Here is a 20,017-nt window from a genome sequence, read left to right on the forward strand (position 1 = left end):
CAAGCAAATCAACAAATAATGGAAGTACAGTGCTACAGTGCTAAATATACATATGTAGGCTACATACACACACACATACACACACACACACATATTTATTTATTAAGATACTATGTTGAAATTTGGCATTTCCACTGAGTGAAAGTAAGTAAAGGGTCCATAGAATCTCTCAAAATTATTTCTCATATATACATATAAATCTATAATTTTGTGAAAATAAATGTTTTTTTCTAACATTTTGTTGATTATAGCATCATGAGTAACAAATACGTTAATAGTTGAGGTTTTGATATGCAATATTCCATAACAGATCCTGCCACCAGTTTGAACTTTCCAGTGTCAAAAAGTGTTCTCAACTTTCCTCTTTTATCCTGCCAGCCCCAGTTCCAGACTGAAAGCTTGACAGGCATCTTTTACATTTTATTATTAACGTTTGGATATTGTGATTTCAGCGTTGTTGACTGTGTGATTTGAATATGTGGTTGACTCTATCTTTGCTTAACACCCCTGGTATACCTGAAACCCCTTGCCCCTTGCTCCTGTTGCTTCTCATCTATCTTTCCCCCCTTTCACTCTGTAAAAATAAATGAGATATCTTGGTTCTATAGTTTCGGATACCTGTGCTGGTTTCTTTTTTCTTTTTATTTTTTTTGGAAATATTGTAATAACAAAGATTAGGTTCCACTTCCACTTGAGGACACAATCAATGTTGAGTTAAAAAAGGGTCTTACTGCATTGAGCTGCCAATTTGGAAGATGATGGGATTATATACTCTAAGCAACCATCTTGTTTGAATAAGAATAGATTTTTTTTTATATAGTGAAAGAAATGAATAGAAAGGGTGACTTGCAGTTTATTGAGTCCAGACAGAATAATCGCATCTCTTTGGGACTGGTCTCCTGAGGCACAGTCCTGCTCCCTGATTGGGAGACTATAACTGCTCTATCTCTGCTTCTTCTGAAAGAATATTTTAGAGAATGTCCATACAAAGTTTGTTGTTTATCCCAACAAACTAAGGTCCTTGGGTATGTGAAAGTCTAGCTCAGATAGAATAAGGTAGTTAGGTATTTTTCCAATGAATGTTGTTCTTCTGATAATTCCTGGTTCTAAACAATAAACATTGTTTGTGAGGGACAGTGTAGGCTCTCAGTCTCTGAGGCTGTTAGCCCCTTGGCCTCATGATTTTTGTTTCTTATCTCTGCCTCTTTTCTTAAGCCTCTTGGTATCCCTGCATCACGCTTGCTCACCTGGGGCAGGTCCTGGCACTCCCCCATGAGGACAGTCACATATGCAGGTGTGAAAGAACTTACTCTCTAGGTTCCCAAATGAATGACCAGATGTGTAATCATTTTAGATCGAAGGCCACGTGTGTGTGTGTGTGTGTGTGTGTGTGTGTGTGTGTGTGTGTGTGTGTGTAGGGTTTGAAGTGCAGACGGGTGATGAAATGTTACCATGGCCCCTACAACCCAACCCTTAGGTTTTCCAGCACCGTCTTTGCAGCATCTCTCTTCTGAGATATTCCTTGACCAGCACAGTTTCGGGGATGTTTACCAATATGGGCATGATCCTGGTGGGGAGGTTTAGCAAACGCCAGCAAATGCCCACTCCAATTAAAAGGGACATATATAAAGCCAGGCCTTCCACATTTTCAAAGGCCCCTTTAGCAGACAGCAAAACCAGATCATGCAGGGCACAGTCAGGGCCCAACCCATCCCACCATCACTGCTTCCACTGGACAAGAGAAGAACTAAAGCATTGGTGCCCCAGAATTCCCTACAGCCCCTGCTCCCTCTGTTCTCTTTGATCTGTGGGGACTTGGTTCTCGCACCCTCACCTAAATCAGTCCATATTCAATGATGGGGATGGTTCACTTGCTCTTTCATGATACATACAGGCTTGGATCACAGCCCATTTTGGGCTTCTCAACTCCCCACATTTTCCATAAGTTCATTTTCTCAGGTGATTAAGTAGATCCTTGCTAGCATTCCAAAGCTTTCCTTCTGCTGCAGGCTCTTAGTGGCTTGACTCCTCACAGCGCTCCAGCAAATAATCACAAACTGCTCCCCCAGTACTCTAGATTGTAACCTGCCTGCCTCTGCCTGACATACTCATCAAGGCCACAAACTACTTCCCTCTGCTATGGGCACTCTGGCTTCTACCCCCTCCATTGCCCTGGACTCCTGCACACCTGCTAACTCTGCTTGTAAAGGCAGTAAAGCAGGTATTCAGATGAATCATTCTCCATCATAAGGGGATGCCTGTAGCTAGCACACAGTTTATCAGAGGGATCTATCTTGGATATTTACCCTTGGTGATATTTATCACAGACTTCCTTGCTGGGTCTGCCCTGAGTCTAAGTTACCAGCCTCATTTTTCTCTGGTAAGAACAGTGTAGACACATCCTACATAATATGCCCTCACCTACCCCCAATGTCACATTAAACTTCATCTGCATAGGATTAGATGGTCACTGCAGTTTTCCTTCCATATATAAGTTTCCACAAGAATCTGGGCTCAGACTGCTCAGTCCCTTACAGAACCAGGCAAAAGCCCCACTTTCTATCCAGGGACACAGAGCCTCCTGCTTAAGTCACTGCCCCAGTATTGTTTGCAACTCTGCCTACTGATACTGTACTCTACTATTGTATATGGATACCCCACCCAGGGATGGGAGAGGTTGGGGTCTGTGCTAACCCACCCTGTGGCCAGGGGACCAGTCTGGTACCCAAAGTCTAACCAGGTACATAGCTTCAACCTGCCACTGGACTTCACCTTCCTACTAGTGGGATCTGCCACTGCTGGGTTGAATTCCAGGTCATCCCATATAGAGGTGCATCTGCCTAGGTTACATTACTAATGTCATTTGGGCCACAGAGAACAGCCAATACCCCAACACGGCAAGAAACAACTGCAATTGTTTACTTTTGCATGGATGGTGCCTCAAGTTTATCTTTAAGTGCTTCTAGTATTTTTTTAGTTTTACTTGACCAAACATTTCCCAAGACCTTGGCAGATAAGCCATACCTTCATAGGCAGAAGAGCTGTACTTTCCCAGTCCACAATAAAACATTTTGGTGGGGCTCAGGCATCTCAGACTGAGTGGCCCACAGGTTCCATAGTCCCAGTTTGACCTCCCTCTTTGGGACCCACTTCAGGGAACAAACCACTAGGTCTTTGTCAGCTGCAGCAACAAAGTAGCCTCTTTGTCCCCCTCTTGTGTAGGCACTGCTCCACCCCAGGGGTTACTGGTTTTATGCTTCACCTAAGCGCTGAATGATAGATAGGTCTTGCTTCACTGATACATATCCAGCGCAGGTTGTGAACATGACCACAAAGTTGCTGCAAGACTCTGTAGAAACAAAACAGAAAACTGCATCATTAATGTTTGTCTGGTCCCTCCTGTGGCTCAGTCTCCAGCTGAACCAGTGTTTCAGAGATTCTCTCTATGTTCCAGCTCCAATAGCTGTGCCACCTCCTCTACATTAAGCTGTGATGGTCCATTGCAAGCCTGTGAGGAGAAAAGCTATCCAGAGACCTAGCATTCTACCCCTCAACACTTTTCCTTCGCTGCTCATATCTGAGACCAGTCAGTCACATCAGACCTCAAGGAACTGGTGCAGAAGGGCACAGAAATATTCCCAGATTCCCTACCTGCCTTCTCATTAGGCTTTAGGGCAAGAACAGTTTTCCTGGTCTAATATTGATCTTTGTCCTGGTTTCAATATTTGAGCCCTAAATATTTGTTTAAAAAAAATTTTTTTTTTAAAAAAAGGATTAGAATTGGTTTAAAAGTGGTCCTTAGTTTCACTACTCTTTAGCCTTAGGGTGGGGTAAAAGGCACAGCTCAGGTTCAGGCTTCAAAGTTCCTCTTCAAATTTGCATTTCAAAGAATCCTAAGTTGGAGGTAAAACCTTTTCAGTGGTAGGGGTCTCTGAAGTCACACCCTCATTTGTTAGACAAAGACCATTTAATTGCTGAAAGAACTTGATGCAGACCTGTTCTATGACCCCTATGGCTCTTCAGTCTCTTTTGAGAAAAGCAGTCTAAATCCTGTTTTCAAGATACTTTGGGAAGATAGATCTCACAATTTGATATTTAGCAGAAACTGCACCTAAGTCCATGTTGAAGCATGCTATGAATTTTTCTGACTTTTGTTTACCGTTTTACTTTATTGTGGAATGCCAACCTTACTACATTGTCTGCCTGAGACAGTCTTTCCTCAAGTTTATCTGAAAATGACCTCAAACACAGAATAAAATCTAGCAGGTTCACTCTGGAAGACAACAAATTGGTAGGACTTCTGTATGGCTCAGATGCCAGAACCATCCATATAGGCTTTTTGAGGTCACTTTTAATTTCAAAATGGCTTTTGTCATGACCCATCAAGACTTTGTGTTAAATTGTTTAGTAGCCATTTCTGTTGTAAAGAGGTAGAGATTTGAAATTTGGTTTGGGATTAAACTCAATTTGTTTAATAACCCTACACTTGTATTCCTTCCCTACCTCTCCCCTACCCAAGTTTTTTCTACCACAGTATGATATATTGAATTGTGTATTTTGTGTTAAAGAATAAATAATTTATAAGTTTGATGTCAGTGGGCCCCACGGGTGACTTATGTGAAGTGGGGAGGAGAAAGACGGTCACTTTCTCCCCAACTGCCTCTGCCACCCAGGACCCGGGGTTAGGTTACTGGGTTCTTGTCTTGCCTCGCAGAAAGGAATTTCAGTGAAATAGATTTTATATGGAGGATTTTTAGGTGTAGAGGTGCAGAGAGAGAGAGAGAGAGAGAGAGAGAGAGAGAGAGAGAGAGAGAGAGAGAGAGAGAGAAAGAGAGAGAGAGAGAGAAAGAGAGAGAGAGAGAGAAACGTACTCAAGAGAAAACACGGGCTTCTCCAAGGGCAGAGAGAGCCCCTACACACATCCTAGCATTAGACACAAAAGCATGAAAGTACACATCTCAAGAAGGGAGTTGTGGGCAACACATGTGCTCAGCCCACATGTGCTCAGCCACATGGGCGCAAGCAGCACATGAGCTCAGGCAGCATATGTGCACCCTTTCTTTGTTCAAGGTGGCCTTTATAGGATTTCTCCAACCTTCCCCCACATGGGGCTTCTTCCTAGGTAAAAGTCCCTTGCTAAGGAGGTTACCAGGGAGGTTAGGAATGGTGATGGTCTTTGGGCTGAATCCCTAGAGTTAATCAGATTAAGGGAGAGGTCCTAGCATTTGAGGAACTTTGTGGGGAGGGGTCCAAGTTCCTCAGGAACTGATGAAGGTCTTATCAGGTCTGTTTTCTGTATCCACAAGGTGGATCAGTCCTAGAAATCTTCTTCCATGAAATTTTGTTAATCCAAGTTTCATTGCCAAGGGCCTTTCCCTATCTACCTGCCTACCTCAAATTGACTTGGATAGGTTTAACTTTATTTTTCAATGCGACATTTTTTTAGAATAAATACGTTAACACTGTAGAACTGTCCTCCCATTTTTCACCGATTTGCTTGAGCGGGCCCAGTAATGTCTCCATTGTGAGACTTGTTACTGTGTTTGGCATATCGAATATATCATGTGTAGCTTGCCAGGCTCTCCGAAAGGGACAGAGGAATCAAACCAGGGTAGGCCATTAATCTCAAAAAATTTAAAAAATAAATGCAAAATGTAGAAATTACTTAAAATTGAATTGTTTGTCACAAAGAAACTCTAAGACTTGGTCAATTCTCAACCTGTTGTTTTTAAAAATGAAAACATGTGGTTGGAAGAGAACACAACAAATTTGTTAACTTTATGATTACATTAGTGATGCAGAATCAGTGTGGCTGGTCGCCATTTGTGAATTCCAAGTTCTTTGATATTTTCAAGAATGAAAATATTGAGAAATAAAGATGCTCAGCCTAAGAGTTGGAAAATAGAAAGTTTATTGGAAAGTAGAAGAGAAAGGGAAAGGACTGTGAGGAGGAACTTAGTATACTACTAAATCAAAACTAAAAGCTCGTGTAGTGCATAGGCCTTTTTAAAGGGCTTTGCATTTCTTATCCATCAACAAGTATCACAGATAGTGCAGGGAATCTGTAGGGTGGTCTGGCTGGTTTGAATCTTTTGGCCATCTACCCAGGTATTGTCCATTACCTTAGTCTCCCTTTGAGCTAAGCTCTTGGGCAGAATTTTATGATCAGAAAAGCTCAGGAGCTTTCGGGAGGTCAAAACGTAGGAGGGAGCCAGTAAAAAAACAGGACTGCTCACAGCAGTTGACAAGAGGAAACTGAGGCTTCCTTTTTCATTATCTGTCTGATCTGTTGGGACTAGCAAGCAGGTGCATGGGTTTGTAAAATATCTCATTATAAGAATTTGAGGCGAAGGGAAGCTTATTATTTAGGTAGGTAGCTAGCTTTGTATGTGGCTGACTGGAGTTTGACCCACGCCTCCCATAAGGTCCCAAGACATACCAGGAGTGAGTCCTGAGTGCAAAATCAAGAGTAATCCCTGAGCGTCTCCAGGTGTGGTTCCCAAACAGAAACAAAACACAAAAGAAAGAAAATAATGAAAAGTTTATTAGACAAAGAGGATGCTTGCTTACAAAAAACGGACAAGAAACTCTTTAAGACAGAGTCAGAGAGTCAGAGTTATACTTTGTCTGGATTAACGTACATCCCAAATTAATCTTTTTGGGATGTGAGCCTCTTAACCCATGGGAACTTGCCTATGGGACTTAAGCCTGGGAATGTGTAGGCTGTACATCAATCAGGCCAGAGAGTCTCTTCTGATCTCCCAGTTGAATCCTACTGATAGCTATTTTGCTGAGCTGCTACTGTAAGTTAGCATCTGGAATTGAAGGCTTACCCAAGCATGGGAACATAAACCACATGAGAAATCCTGGAGAAGAAGCACTGGGGCTTGTCTCCAAATTGTGGTTGTCTAAGAGATTTATGACTTGCATCTCCTACATCCTGACTTCCTGTATCCTGATTTGTAAAGAAAAACAAAACCAAACAAACCCCAAACATGTTGAACAGTGCTATTTTATAACTTCATTGCCCTTTTGCCTCAAAATGGAGTTTTTACTATCCAGTGGTCATTTATATCCTCAGGAGATTAGAGTTATTATTGAAGACAATGGAAAATGTTCCCTCTCCAACATCCTTCCTCACTACTGCAGGAAGATTTAGAGATCACAGTGCAGTTACTGGTGACTTAGGTTAGGACTTAGTATGCAGAGTGCACAGGGACAGAGTAGCTCAAAGGAGGGGCAATATCCTGACACCAATGGGCACTTGAATGGCCCCACTTCTTTATTTCAAACTTGCTTTGTGTTCTTTCTTTGACAGTACACCATCAACTCTATGAGATCAGTAAGAACAAAATGTGAAGCCAGGGAGGGGAGGAAATAGTTTAGGATAGAAAACATAAAAAAATATGCATATGTAAGTGAAAAAAAAGACAGTGTAGTTCTGATAATTAGACAAATAGGTTAGGAAGAGATGGTCTTGTATGGCAGAGAAGTATAGACACTCCTTTAAGGAATACTAAGGTAAGCTAATTTTAATGCAAATAACTTAATCCTCCCTCTTCTAAGAAGGCCAACACTTGCAAATGTAATGAATATCTTGATTATCTTTATTCTGTTATGCCTCTTGACTATAATTCTCAAGGCAATCCTAAATACAAGACTTAATTTCTACTGTGTTTTAGAGACAGGGATGGTGATGTTAAAAAAAAAGTTAAATTAAAATTCAGGTCACTAACAGCTGAGACAGCATAGCTGGATGTGACCCATAACTGCCTGATACTGCAATGATTTCTAGCCCTACAAACTAGGTTATTATTGTTCAAACTGACAACAAAAACTTACTTTGTTTATCTACTTTCTTGTTGAAAGGAATCATATTCTGCTATATTCTGTAAAGAGTCAATCATTCCTTTAGTTACTTACACAGAGCAGCAGAGTGTGAAAAACAGTCAAAGGGATTTTAACAGTAGCATACACAATATAATAAACAGGTTTCAGATAGGCCCATTAGAGCTATCATCTCTAATATTTTCAATCATCGAGATGAAGAGTTAATATCATCACCATATTATAGCTGAGAGAACAGAATCAAAGAAGGTTTCCTGGGTAAGATACTATATAATCAGATAACAGTTAATAGCAGTTAAAGTATAAGGAAGACGAATGCATAAAAATATAAAAGAAATTTTAATGTTTTCCATTGAAAGTAAATATGCTTTTCTTTTTCTGGAGTTTATATTGAGGTCATAAACTAAGTTTTTGTGAGTCATAGTTCTCAGAAACCATTTGATGACCTGATATTTTTTCAAACAATTCATAAAACAAAATCTAGAAAATTATATAAAAATAAAAGGTTCATAATTAAATAAATATATATAAATCTATTGTTCAAAATAATTGATAACATTTTCTCACTAATTCACTTTAAATGACCCTTCACTTTAGCTTGTCTCCCTTCATCTTTATTAAGCTATAAGTAATCTATTCCCCTCTCACCATGATATAATTTTAACTGGGTGAGTTTCCAGATATAGAGAAAATTCAGCTAGGAGGTAAATTTTTCTGTAGAGAAAATCACTTTATTTAGTTTTACCCTAAGACGAGAAAGTTATTTTTCTACTTTCTGTAGTAGATAGCAAGTCTATCTACCTATATACATATATTCAGAGATCCCATTTGGGTCCATGTGCACAAAATGTATGCTTTCAGGGACTGGAGAAATAGTACAGGGATAAGGAGCTTGCCTTGCACATAGCTGAACCAAGTTTAATCCCTGGCAACATGTGTGATCCATTAGTGTCTCCAAGAGTGATCCCTATTATATACAGCCAGGATTGAGCCCTGAGTATAGCCAGGTTGTAGCCAAATGCCCCTCACCCTTCCCCCAAAAACATTACAATCCCATTCCATATCCTTTTAATTGTAGAAATATGGACTAAGTGTTGAGTTCATTTCTTGTCACTTAGCTAATGAAACAGAACCAAAATAAAGTTACATGAGAGAGTAAAATAAGCAAAACTTAACTTGGAAAATATACTTCATAATTTTATTGGATGTTTAATTGGATATTCAAATTTTACTTCCAGGAGACACATATTAAAATTAAGAATTGACTAATTGCCTAATTAATGTCAGGTAATAAGTCATATATTTTCATATATCACTTATAAATCAATCATGGATCTTCATTAGCTGAAAAATATAATTTAAAATTAATTTGTCATATTTTAGATACATAATTATTATTTGAACAAAGTTGGATAATATAAATATTTATAACCTATACTTTAAAATTTATATGACTTAATTGATTTAAATCACTATTAAAAATATAAAATCTGGGCTGCTGAGATAGTTTAAATGGCTTCAGTGCACTTCTGAGGAGGTACAAAATGAAAAAATATATATAAAATTTTCAGTAACTTTGCTTAATGTGCATATGTTTCCTCTCAATTTCAAACCTACAACTGCATTATCCATGCTTTTAAAAGACAACCTGAATTACTTATCTATAAATGATTGGTACGCACACACACACACACACACACAGAGTTAATTTTTATCCTAAAAAAGATAATCTCTGTAAGCTTGTCGTTACCAAAAACCTGATGAACCCAGAATGCATAATGCCTACAAATAAATTAGATGAAAAGAGACCAGAACCATATGATTTCACTTATATGTGGCAGATATATAAATGAACTAAATAAAACACATTGACTTTGTATGCTAGAAGTACGAACTAGTGACATAGAATGGACACAGTGATAAGTAAGTCGGATAAAAAAGGGCTAATCGTATGGTAAAGGATTGATTGCTTTAATAGGAAAAAATAAAATATGTACAAATTTTGATTTAAAATGACAATATTTTTCAAGTTCATCTTATAATTCATATCTAAACATTAAATTATTTTCCAATTTATATAAGAATAATTTCAAATGGAGTTGATATTTGAAATCTCAAAATTTGAATTCTCTGGTTAAAATTATTTCAGTGAGAACTGAAACTTTCAGCATATCTGTTTCACCAACTAGATATTATACAAACTTGTGTACATTTTATTGTATTTTCCCCTCTCAGAGAGCCCGGCAAGCTACCGAGAGTATTTGATATGCCAGACACAGTAACAACAAAGTCTCCAATGGAGACATTACTGGGCCCGCTCGAGCAAATCGATGATCAACGGGAGGGCCTTTACCTTTACCTTACCTTTATTGTATTTTAAAAATTATATTCAAGACAGAGTCTCCTACCCTATGCCTGACTGTCTCCACCAGGGCCCAACAGCTGAAGACCACCGAGGCCCAGCCAAGGCCATGCTGGGAGCACTCTCCACACACTTGGATGAGCCTCACGCATAAAAGAACTGACAGAGGAACCCAGGTGTGTGGGACCGGGGCTGAGATCTCCAAGCCTGTACAGTTTGGGACTGGACCTGCCAGTAACTAGACAGTTACACCCACCAACTGCCGTGTAACTCCAACAACGGCCAGGATCCAGAGATCATCACACTCAGCTCCTGGGAGAGAACAAGACAGAGTCTCCTACCCTATGCCTGACTGTCTCCACCAGGGCCCAACAGCTGAAGACCACCGAGGCCCAGCCAAGGCCATGCTGGGAGCACTCTCCACACACTTGGATGAGCCTCATGCATAAAAGAACTGACAGAGGAACCCAGGTGTGTGGGACCCGGGGCTGAGATCTCCAAGCCTGTACAGTTTGGGACTGGACCTGCCAGTAACTAGACAGTTACACCCACCAACTGCCGTGTAACTCCAACAACGGCCAGGATCCAGAGATCATCACACTCAGCTCCTGGGAGAGAACAAGACAGAGTCTCCTACCCTATGCCTGACTGTCTCCACCAGGGCCCAACAGCTGAAGACCACCGAGGCCCAGCCAAGGCCATGCTGGGAGCACTCTCCACACACTTGGATGAGCTTCACGCATAAAAGAACTGACAGAGGAACCCAGGTGTGTGGGACCCGGGGCTGAGATCTCCAAGCCTGTACAGTTTGGGACTGGACCTGCCAGTAACTAGACAGTTACACCCACCAACTGCCGTGTAACTCCAACAACGGCCGGGATCCAGAGATTATCACACTCAGCTCCCGGAAGCGCGCGGCCGCGCGACATCTTATCATCTCATTCCTAATTCGGTCAAACTGGCAGGCTACCAAATGTAACATGCCCACACGGCAGAGTCTGGCAAACTCCCCATGGTATACCCAATATGCCAAATACCAGTAACAATGATGGGTCTCATTCTCCTAACCCTGAAAAAGCCTTGAATATGGCACTTTAAAAAAAAAAAAAATCTCAGGGCTAGGACGAAGAAGACGTTACTGGCACCTGCTCGAGGCAATCGACGAACAACAGGGTGGTCGTGATCGTGATTGTGATCGTGATTCAGGCTACTATGTGGTAGTATAAATTTAACTTAATAATTAATGTTAGCGAGATTATTTTTGTAAATAATTGGTCTGCATCTAATCGTCCCCTCAATCTCAAACTATTTTATTGTGAATACAGAAAACCTATGATTTTCTAACATATAAATATACTTTATATTATTTATTTGATGTTCAGGATGTATACATTTAAATAAATAGGAAAAAAATCACAAAAGTTTCATTCTGAAAGTTAAAAAAAATTTCTTTGACTTTTAAACCAGTGCATGTAATTTACAGAATTTTAAGAGTCAATTACTTTTATCAGACACTGTCAATGACTTGCTAACATAAAATGAATATTTTATAAAAACTATGGAGATAAATAAGAATCTAAGTTGTCTATTTGTAAGATAGAATGAGAGGTCATGGGCTTTGCTAGCCCTTCAACTATGGATTAACATTAAACATAATGACAAAATATCACCTTGTTTGAGCTCACAATGGTTAAAAAAATGAAATAAGAAAAGGCGCTTTATAAAAGCATGAACACAACTTTTAAAAAACCTTTCCACTTTCTACTGCAGAAAACATAAATTATATACTTTGCAACCAGCTGTAATGGTAGGCATAGGCAGCTGGTCCAATTTACTGTATAGTACTATTGTACATATTGTTTGATGCACAAATTACTTATAATTTCTAGAAGTGCATCTTTGCAGTTTGATATTTTTAAGCAGCACTCCAACAACTTGAAAAGTTGGAGACTTTTGGAGAGGCTAATTCTGAAATGCCTTACCATTGCTGAGTGCGTTTTTCCACATCAGGACTTACAATAGTCTATTTTATATATTTAAAAAGTAAACAGAAATGCATGACTTTTTTTCTATAGACTTCAAGACAATGCTTAAAGAAATATTGACAATTTTTCTGTTATCTTTCATGATGCCAAATTGTTTAACGGTGTGTTCATTACAAAAGTATATCAGCACTTCAAAATATCTACCATCATCGCAATCAGGAAAAATCAAATGTATCTGAAAGAGTTTATGAATTTAGCACAGTTATTGTAAGGAAATATTAGTTTTATCAAACCAAAATAAAAAGCAACACCTTGAGTAAAGTCAAAATATCACTCTGACCATTGAGGAAATATAAGAAAACTGAATTTGCATTTTCCTGAGAAGCTGAACTAGTCTTTTTCATATGTGTCAAGGTTTAGAATTCAGAGGAGGAAAGGTTAAAAATTTTCTCTCTCATTTGGTACTTTGAAACTGCAAGCCAAATGCCCTGGGATGACTTTTTCTAATGTCAATGAAAATCTTGAGCGTTCTGGCCTCTGAACTTCTTTGGTAAGTAAGCACACCATTGCTGCACAGAATACTTCCCAGATTTATTTACCCCTGATACTGTGGCTTTCTCTTTGCTGACAGACCAACTTCTCTTGCTGAGTCCTTGTTCTCCTCTAATGATAATCACAGAAAATATGTCAAAATTGGAGAAGTAAAAGTAATTTAAACTGATGCTGGCTGGTCTCTTAAGTATTGATCTTTTTACTAAATAGTTCCTTTGATCTTTAAGACTTAGTAAATTTTCCTATGACTACTTTGGTTCAAATGAAGAGTTACTTATTATAATACTTTTAGAATGCATTTCCTGATTATGTTTGTATGTGCCAAATGACTTATCCGTATTCCATTTTCTATCTTCTGTATTCTTTATTTATACAATGATACTAGTTTCATCTTTAAACCTTTCAGGAAGCTATGAATAGTACTATAGAAAAAAAGACATAATAGTAATACAAGTTTGCACAGTTACATACAAACATATGGATATCTATTGATTCTACAATTCATGATTGATTCTATATTTTGCATAAGGTTTTGATGATGATTAACACATCAATTCATCACTGATGGACTATCTCTTTAGTGTAGGCATATCTGATACTCAGGTCTATTAGTTAAACTCTATATTTGGCTTCTCAATTTCAATATTTAGTGATATCTCATTTTCAGCTGAACCTCTAAGCACTAATATCTAGTTCCCAGGTAACTCTTTCTTATAACTTTCATATAGAATAGACTACTACCTAAAAATATCAAGTTCAAAAGCATAGGTTCACTATAATTGCCATAATAAATATCACTGATTAAGTGGCTTATATATAATTGTGAGATTGATTTTCTCACAATTCTGGAAAATAAAAATTGAAGTGGTATTGGCAGAGTTGTTTTTGTCTAAGATACATCTCCTTGGGTCATAAGTATCTTTCTTCCACCTTTGATTTCATGTAATTTTCCCTTTGTTTATGGACAAATTTACTTTTCATTGATGGTTACCAGTTGGCTTGATTGAGACTCACACTTTAACCTCAAAAGAAAAATAGTGAAATATGTCCTCCTGTTGTTCATCAATTTGCTTGAGCAGGCCCAGTAACATCTCCATTATACCTCTTGTTACTGTGTTTGGCATATTGAATACTCTCGGTAGCTTGCCAGGCTGTCCGAGAGGGGTGGAGGAATCGAACCTGGCTCGGCCAGGCTGGCTGCGTGCAAGGCAAATGCCCTACTGAATTGTATCACCTTAAAGTTTCAGCTTATAGATAAATGTATGCTTCATAGGCAATTTGAAAGAATAAGAAAAAGAATTTTTGGTCAGCATGCACTGAAAATAATTTTTACTAAGTGCCCGCTATAGCAAATATTTCTATATGTCTATGTGAATATTAACTAGTGAACACTGAAATAGACTAGAGAAATATATTTTTGTATTAAAAATAAAGCACTTAAGCTTATAGTTTTTAAAAAACTTTAAAACATGGTCATAAATCTGGGACTAGAATGATAGCATAGCGGGGTATGGTGCTTGCCTTGAATGCAGCAGACCTGGTTGAATCCCCTTTACCCCATTTTGTTCTCTGAGCACTGGCAGGAGTGGTCCCTGAGTACAGACCACGAATAAGTCCTTAACATCAGTATGTGTAACCCAAAAGCATAGCAAACAAACAAACAAAAAGAATCTTAATCATTGTTTTGATCCTTATGCCAAAATATACCATTTGCCTTAAATATCATAAAATAAATTATTATACATCCTATGTCTAGGCTGAAATGTTTTAGGGAATAAAAAAAGAAGAAAATTATGCCTTTTATTCATGGAAGTGAATTTCAATACTTAGAGGGCTATTTAGAAGTATTATTCCGTTACCTAAATTTATTTATTTATTTTTTACTATTTTTTTAAAACTCTAGTTCTCTAAATACGTCAACTTTTCCATGAAGTGGAAAAAACTTAAAAACTCATGAAGGAAAGTTCTGAGAAATGATTATTAATTTGGGAAAGAAATATGAACCAGTTTAATAATTTCTGATATTTTAATAAGATCCTTTGAAATTTCTTACTGTACCCAATTGTATACAATTTAAAAAATTAAATCAAGATGAAAACTGTGTCTCTAATATATTCTACTATTTATTTAACATTAAATACTACATTTTGTAGTGGTTTCTGAATATGTTCTTTTAGATCCCTATAGAATTATGATTATAGTAAGTTTTGGTAACATTCAGTACCACAAAAATAACATTCAGGTTTCATTTTCTAATACTCTGATTGGAAATGTTCATAATAGATTTTATCTATCTTCTCACAACCTTAAATGAAAGTTAATTGGTAAACACCATGATACTTGTTTTAAAGTCATAACTTAGAATTTACTGAATTTTGTTGTTCCTAAAAAATAAATTTGAAAGTGCAAGCTGCCTTTTACTATTGTCGATCTCTAAAGTAGGTAGTGCAATCCCTTTTATCTAAACATGTTAGAGAAACTAGCTCTCATGGTATACATGTCTTTTCCATTGTCTATTATATTTTATCACCCACAGTTAACATTTCACCATCTTTCTTTTCTCTTTCATTTCTTTCATGTGAAAATTGTGAATAAAGACTTATGTTACACTGTTGCTTTGCTGGTGAAAGTGAAATTTCTGTTTAACTACAAAGCTAAGTAGTCAAACAGGCTGGTTAAATGTATAAGCAGGTAGTGACAGGCTAGAAGATAAAATATTGAATCCTGAGACACAAGTTGTAATGAACCTATATACCACATGCCCAAATCATTTGGCTACCCATAGTTTAAGAGATCCAAGGGGACACTTCAAAGAAATGGATACAAGAGAGGATGAGTCTTTGAACTAGGAGATTCTTTTAGAGTGGCAACACGAATTGCCAAAAAACCACAGATGTTCACCACATGAACAGGTGAAAAAATACTACTCTTTCAAATGTATTTATCAAAGTCTTTTCAGCCTTTCTGTAATTTTATTTTAAATGGGCCTTACATTTCAGCTGTTCTCTTCTAAAAATCCTAATAAGTAAAGACAGATTGTATGACTTCATTAACAATAGTGAGCCAGAATCTCAAGGCCTTTTTCTGGGCCTCTTTTCTCGGCATATGTAATTTTCTAATTGCTGTTCTCTAAAGCAAAAACTGCAATTAGGAAAATGTTATCTGAGGACACAACTCAACTGAACATTATTTGGCATTTCAATTTGTTTTCTAGCATTGAATCATTGTAATGGAAATTTTACTTGAAAACTTAGTTTGTCATAATCACCTGCAATTGAGCTTATGGTTTATTCACATACGCAGATTTTTTTTCAAATTTTCATTGTACCACAAGTATTCTTATTAACATCCATGGGAAGTTTATTGGAAATTCCCCTTAATAGAAATGAATCCAAGAAGCAGAGTAGGAAAACAGAAGTAGATTAAAGATGACCATGTTCTTTGCTACTTCCCTCTAGGTGGAAACTATAACCTTCTATATATGTAAACATGCTAGGCTGAGTGAATTGTTTGATCATTTAGAATATTGCAGCATTATATTGGGACTTCCCAGACTAAAATAGAGAACCAGAGAGAGTGTACACGGACTAAGAAGCGTGTCTTACATGCAATCAGTCAACACCAGTTCAATTTTCAATACCACAAGGTCGCTGAGCACTGCAGCTCCAGATATGACGATCTCCACTCCCTCTAAGTGACTGAGTTATACAATTTTCTGACTTGTGAGAATTAGTAAACAAATCCCTAGAGTAGCTCATATGAAGAATCATGGAGACACTCGGTGACAACTGCCCTAAGCTCCAAGTGCACAGCCAACACCAGTTAGACAGCTAGGTTGAATTCTTCACCCTCACACTTTCATCACAGGGTTTATACTTCTCTACCAGAGAGAAGTCCGTCTAGTCCTGAAAAAAGCTGCAGAATTTTAAGCAAAATTAAAGATGTCTGGCTTTATTTCTAGTTGCTCAATTTAGCATAATTAGCACTACAGTGATTAGACCAAATGGCAGAGTTTAAATGAAATTATCCAAGAAGAAAATATTTCAAATTTACTTAGTCCACTACTTTACTATTAGTATTAGTATTAATATAACTATATTTAGAATTTGGTTATAAATGTGTGTTCTGGTAATCTCCCAATAGGTGTATTTGTAAGACCTGAAATTCCTGTAAATTTGCACTGATTGCTATGACTGGAAGAGAATGCTCTAATAGTTTCCTAACAATGACAGTTTTTACATCACTTCTTCTTTCTGGATAATTCTTGGTATTGGCAACCAAGTACTTATATTAATATGGTCAAAACAACATGTGGTCAAGACTATGCATAGCAAGAAATAATATATCTATGATCATAGATGACAAAGAATGCTGCTGATCAGAGTAAGTAGATACCAGTTTCACCAAATTCTTACTCAGCATTTCAGCAACTGGAACAAACTACCCGGCTATTCAGGACCAAAGATAGGAATCATATCTGAGTTCTCTACTACTTAGATGTTGGTATTCATCTCATCATGAATCCTACTCAAAGTCCAGCCTAATTTTTTCACTTACCTTCATTTATTACCCCTACAGCACCCCCACTCCAGTTTAAGTTACTATCCTTTCTTGTTTGTTTTTGTTTGGGGGGGGGGTCATAGTTGATGTTGCTCGGGGCTTACTTCTGCTTCTCTGCTCAGAGATCACTCTTGGTGGTGTAGGGTTTTGAACTTGGGATGGTTTACATGCAGAGAAAGTCGTTTAATCCCTGCACTATTTCTCTGGCCCCAAGAATCATTTCTTTACTGCACAATCACAGTAATTAAATTTGTTAATTTTCATTTTCTTCATATAACTCCTTCTCAGATGAGGAACTATTTTTCAAATAAATGAGCCCCTTCAGTGTTCACATCCCACTGGTATGTGGCTGGATAACAACTGGAAGCTGCCATTTGTTTTGTTAAGGTACACTACAAGTCACCCACATGGAAGAATCACCACAAATCTATTAGCATGCTGCTAATGTGATTTTTTTAAAGGGATAATAACAACTAGCATATTATTGCTGCAACTGATGCAATGCAATTTATAGACTTTTGCAAGATCCAATCACTTTGTCTGATGTCTCCATTTTATCTTCTTTCTATCACTCCAGTTATCTTCTTTCTATCACTTTCTATCACTACTTTCAATTACTTTCTTTTCTTTTGAAAATTCTAACATGGGTTTTTACTTAGTGGGTTTCTTTGTTTCTCAGATTTTGAACTTAATCCACATAACCCAGACCATCAAGGAATCTAAAGTCATTTCTCTTCTTGAGTGTCATTCATTGTTAGCTTCTTTATAAAATGAACTGCACTCTGAAATCACTTTATTTTTGTTGTTTTTACTACCTCAGTACACAAGTTAATTAGATCAGGGACATGCTCTTCGCTTTTGCAGAACTAGGAAATGGTAGGTCATGTATAATGTGTTTTCCATATATACATATATGAATATGTATATATGTGTGTAAATATGTATACATACATGTGTGTGAGAGAAATGAAACTGAATAATTCAATTGTAAAATTCATTATTAGAAAAATTCTCATATTTCTTAAAAATAAATATAATTTTTTTATAGTAAAAGGTAAAGGTAAAGGTAAAGGCCCTTCCGTTGATCGTCGATTTGCTTGAGCGGGCCCAGTAACGTCTCCATTGGAGACTTTGTTGTTACTGTGTCTGGCATACCAAATACTCTCGGCAGCTTGCCGGGCTCTCCGAGAGGGGTGGAGGAATCGAACTCGGGTCGGCCATGTTGGCCGCTTGTAAAGTGAATGCCCTACCGCTGTGCTATATGTTTCAAAAAAGTACTGAACTACATAACAGAAAATCTGCATAAAATCTCACTCAAACTCTAAGGAAACATAATTATAAAAAGTCTTGACATAGTATTCTTCAATAGATGGCACAAATACTTGAATAATTTTTACAAAATTCTTGTTGAAATTAACAGTGAAGACAGAAAGAATGAATTCGTTTTCTTGTATAATCATTTTAATTGTTTCTGTTCTACTCAAGCACTTACTCAGTTTTTAAAAGTTTCATTGGTCTTTATAAGAATTACCACGGGAGAAGAAAATGTAAACATTATTACCAGGAAGAAAGGAAATAAATCTTATATATGAAACATTACATTTGTTTTCTTTTATGAAAGCCATATGCCATTGGGAAGTGAAGTAATTATAAAAGTATAATGAAGTTTTAGATATTAATAAATATGTTCACACAGAACCACAAAATATGTATCAAATCTCCTTATTTCAGTACCACAGGATAATAAATTGTGCATCATTAAAAGACTTTTGAGAAGTTTAAAAAATCAGATCTGGGATTTGGATTGAAAAACTATATTATCTAAAATAGTATTGGAGATTCAATGCTGAGGAATATTTGAATCCTATAATAAATAAATATCAAAGTTATATAAAAATGTACAGCTTGTTCACAATATTTTTGTTCTTTTGTTTTATACTACTCAAGGGGCTCAGAGTAAGTCCGGATGGTGGAAATAGGGCCACCAGGGGGAACAGGCCAAGAGACGAAACCCATTCCTGCCTGGGGTGGCCATGCGCCGGTAACCTACTGCAGGGACCAGATGCATTTCTGCCAAAAGCTGTTGGGTTTTGAGATTTGTTTCTGAGCCTCTGAGATCATGGCCGTTAAATAGCTTGATCAGGAGCCAGAGAGGCCGTTTGTGGGCAGTGACTGGGGTCTCACTGGAATGGGAAGGAAAGGGCCGGCTCCACCCCCATCCTATGAAGCCCCGTGTGTCTTGTCACTTTGGGCCCAAACCTAATTGTTCAATGGCCTCTGGAAGATGGCATCCACTGAGCCGCCTATGGGGATCAGGGGGAGGGACAGCACCTTTCCCCACCCTGGGGTGGCCTGGCGACAGTAACCTACTGCGGGGTCTGGATGCATTTCTGCCAAAAATCGTTGGGTTTTGAGATTTGTTTCTGCATCTCTGGGATCATGGTCATTAAGCAGTTCGATCAGGAACCAGAGAGGTCATGCCTCCAATTATATAGCTGAGCTGGAGGTGGTTTGTGGGTGTGTTTCCCACATACCTAACCTTTGGCCATTTACTTTCTTGGTAAACTTTGCCCCAAGTTTTTGGGGTCTGGCCAAAGGCAATTTTGGGGTATCTGGAAGTCTGAAGGCGCCATGAGGCTGCTGATGCACTAACCTCACAGGTACAGATTGACCTGCTGGGGGCACCATACCCCCTACTTCCAGTTTGTTA

Source organism: Sorex fumeus, unplaced genomic scaffold, assembly GCF_029834395.1.
Source record: "Sorex fumeus unplaced genomic scaffold, SorFum_2.1 ptg000054l, whole genome shotgun sequence".
Classification (NCBI taxonomy): domain Eukaryota; kingdom Metazoa; phylum Chordata; class Mammalia; order Eulipotyphla; family Soricidae; genus Sorex; species Sorex fumeus.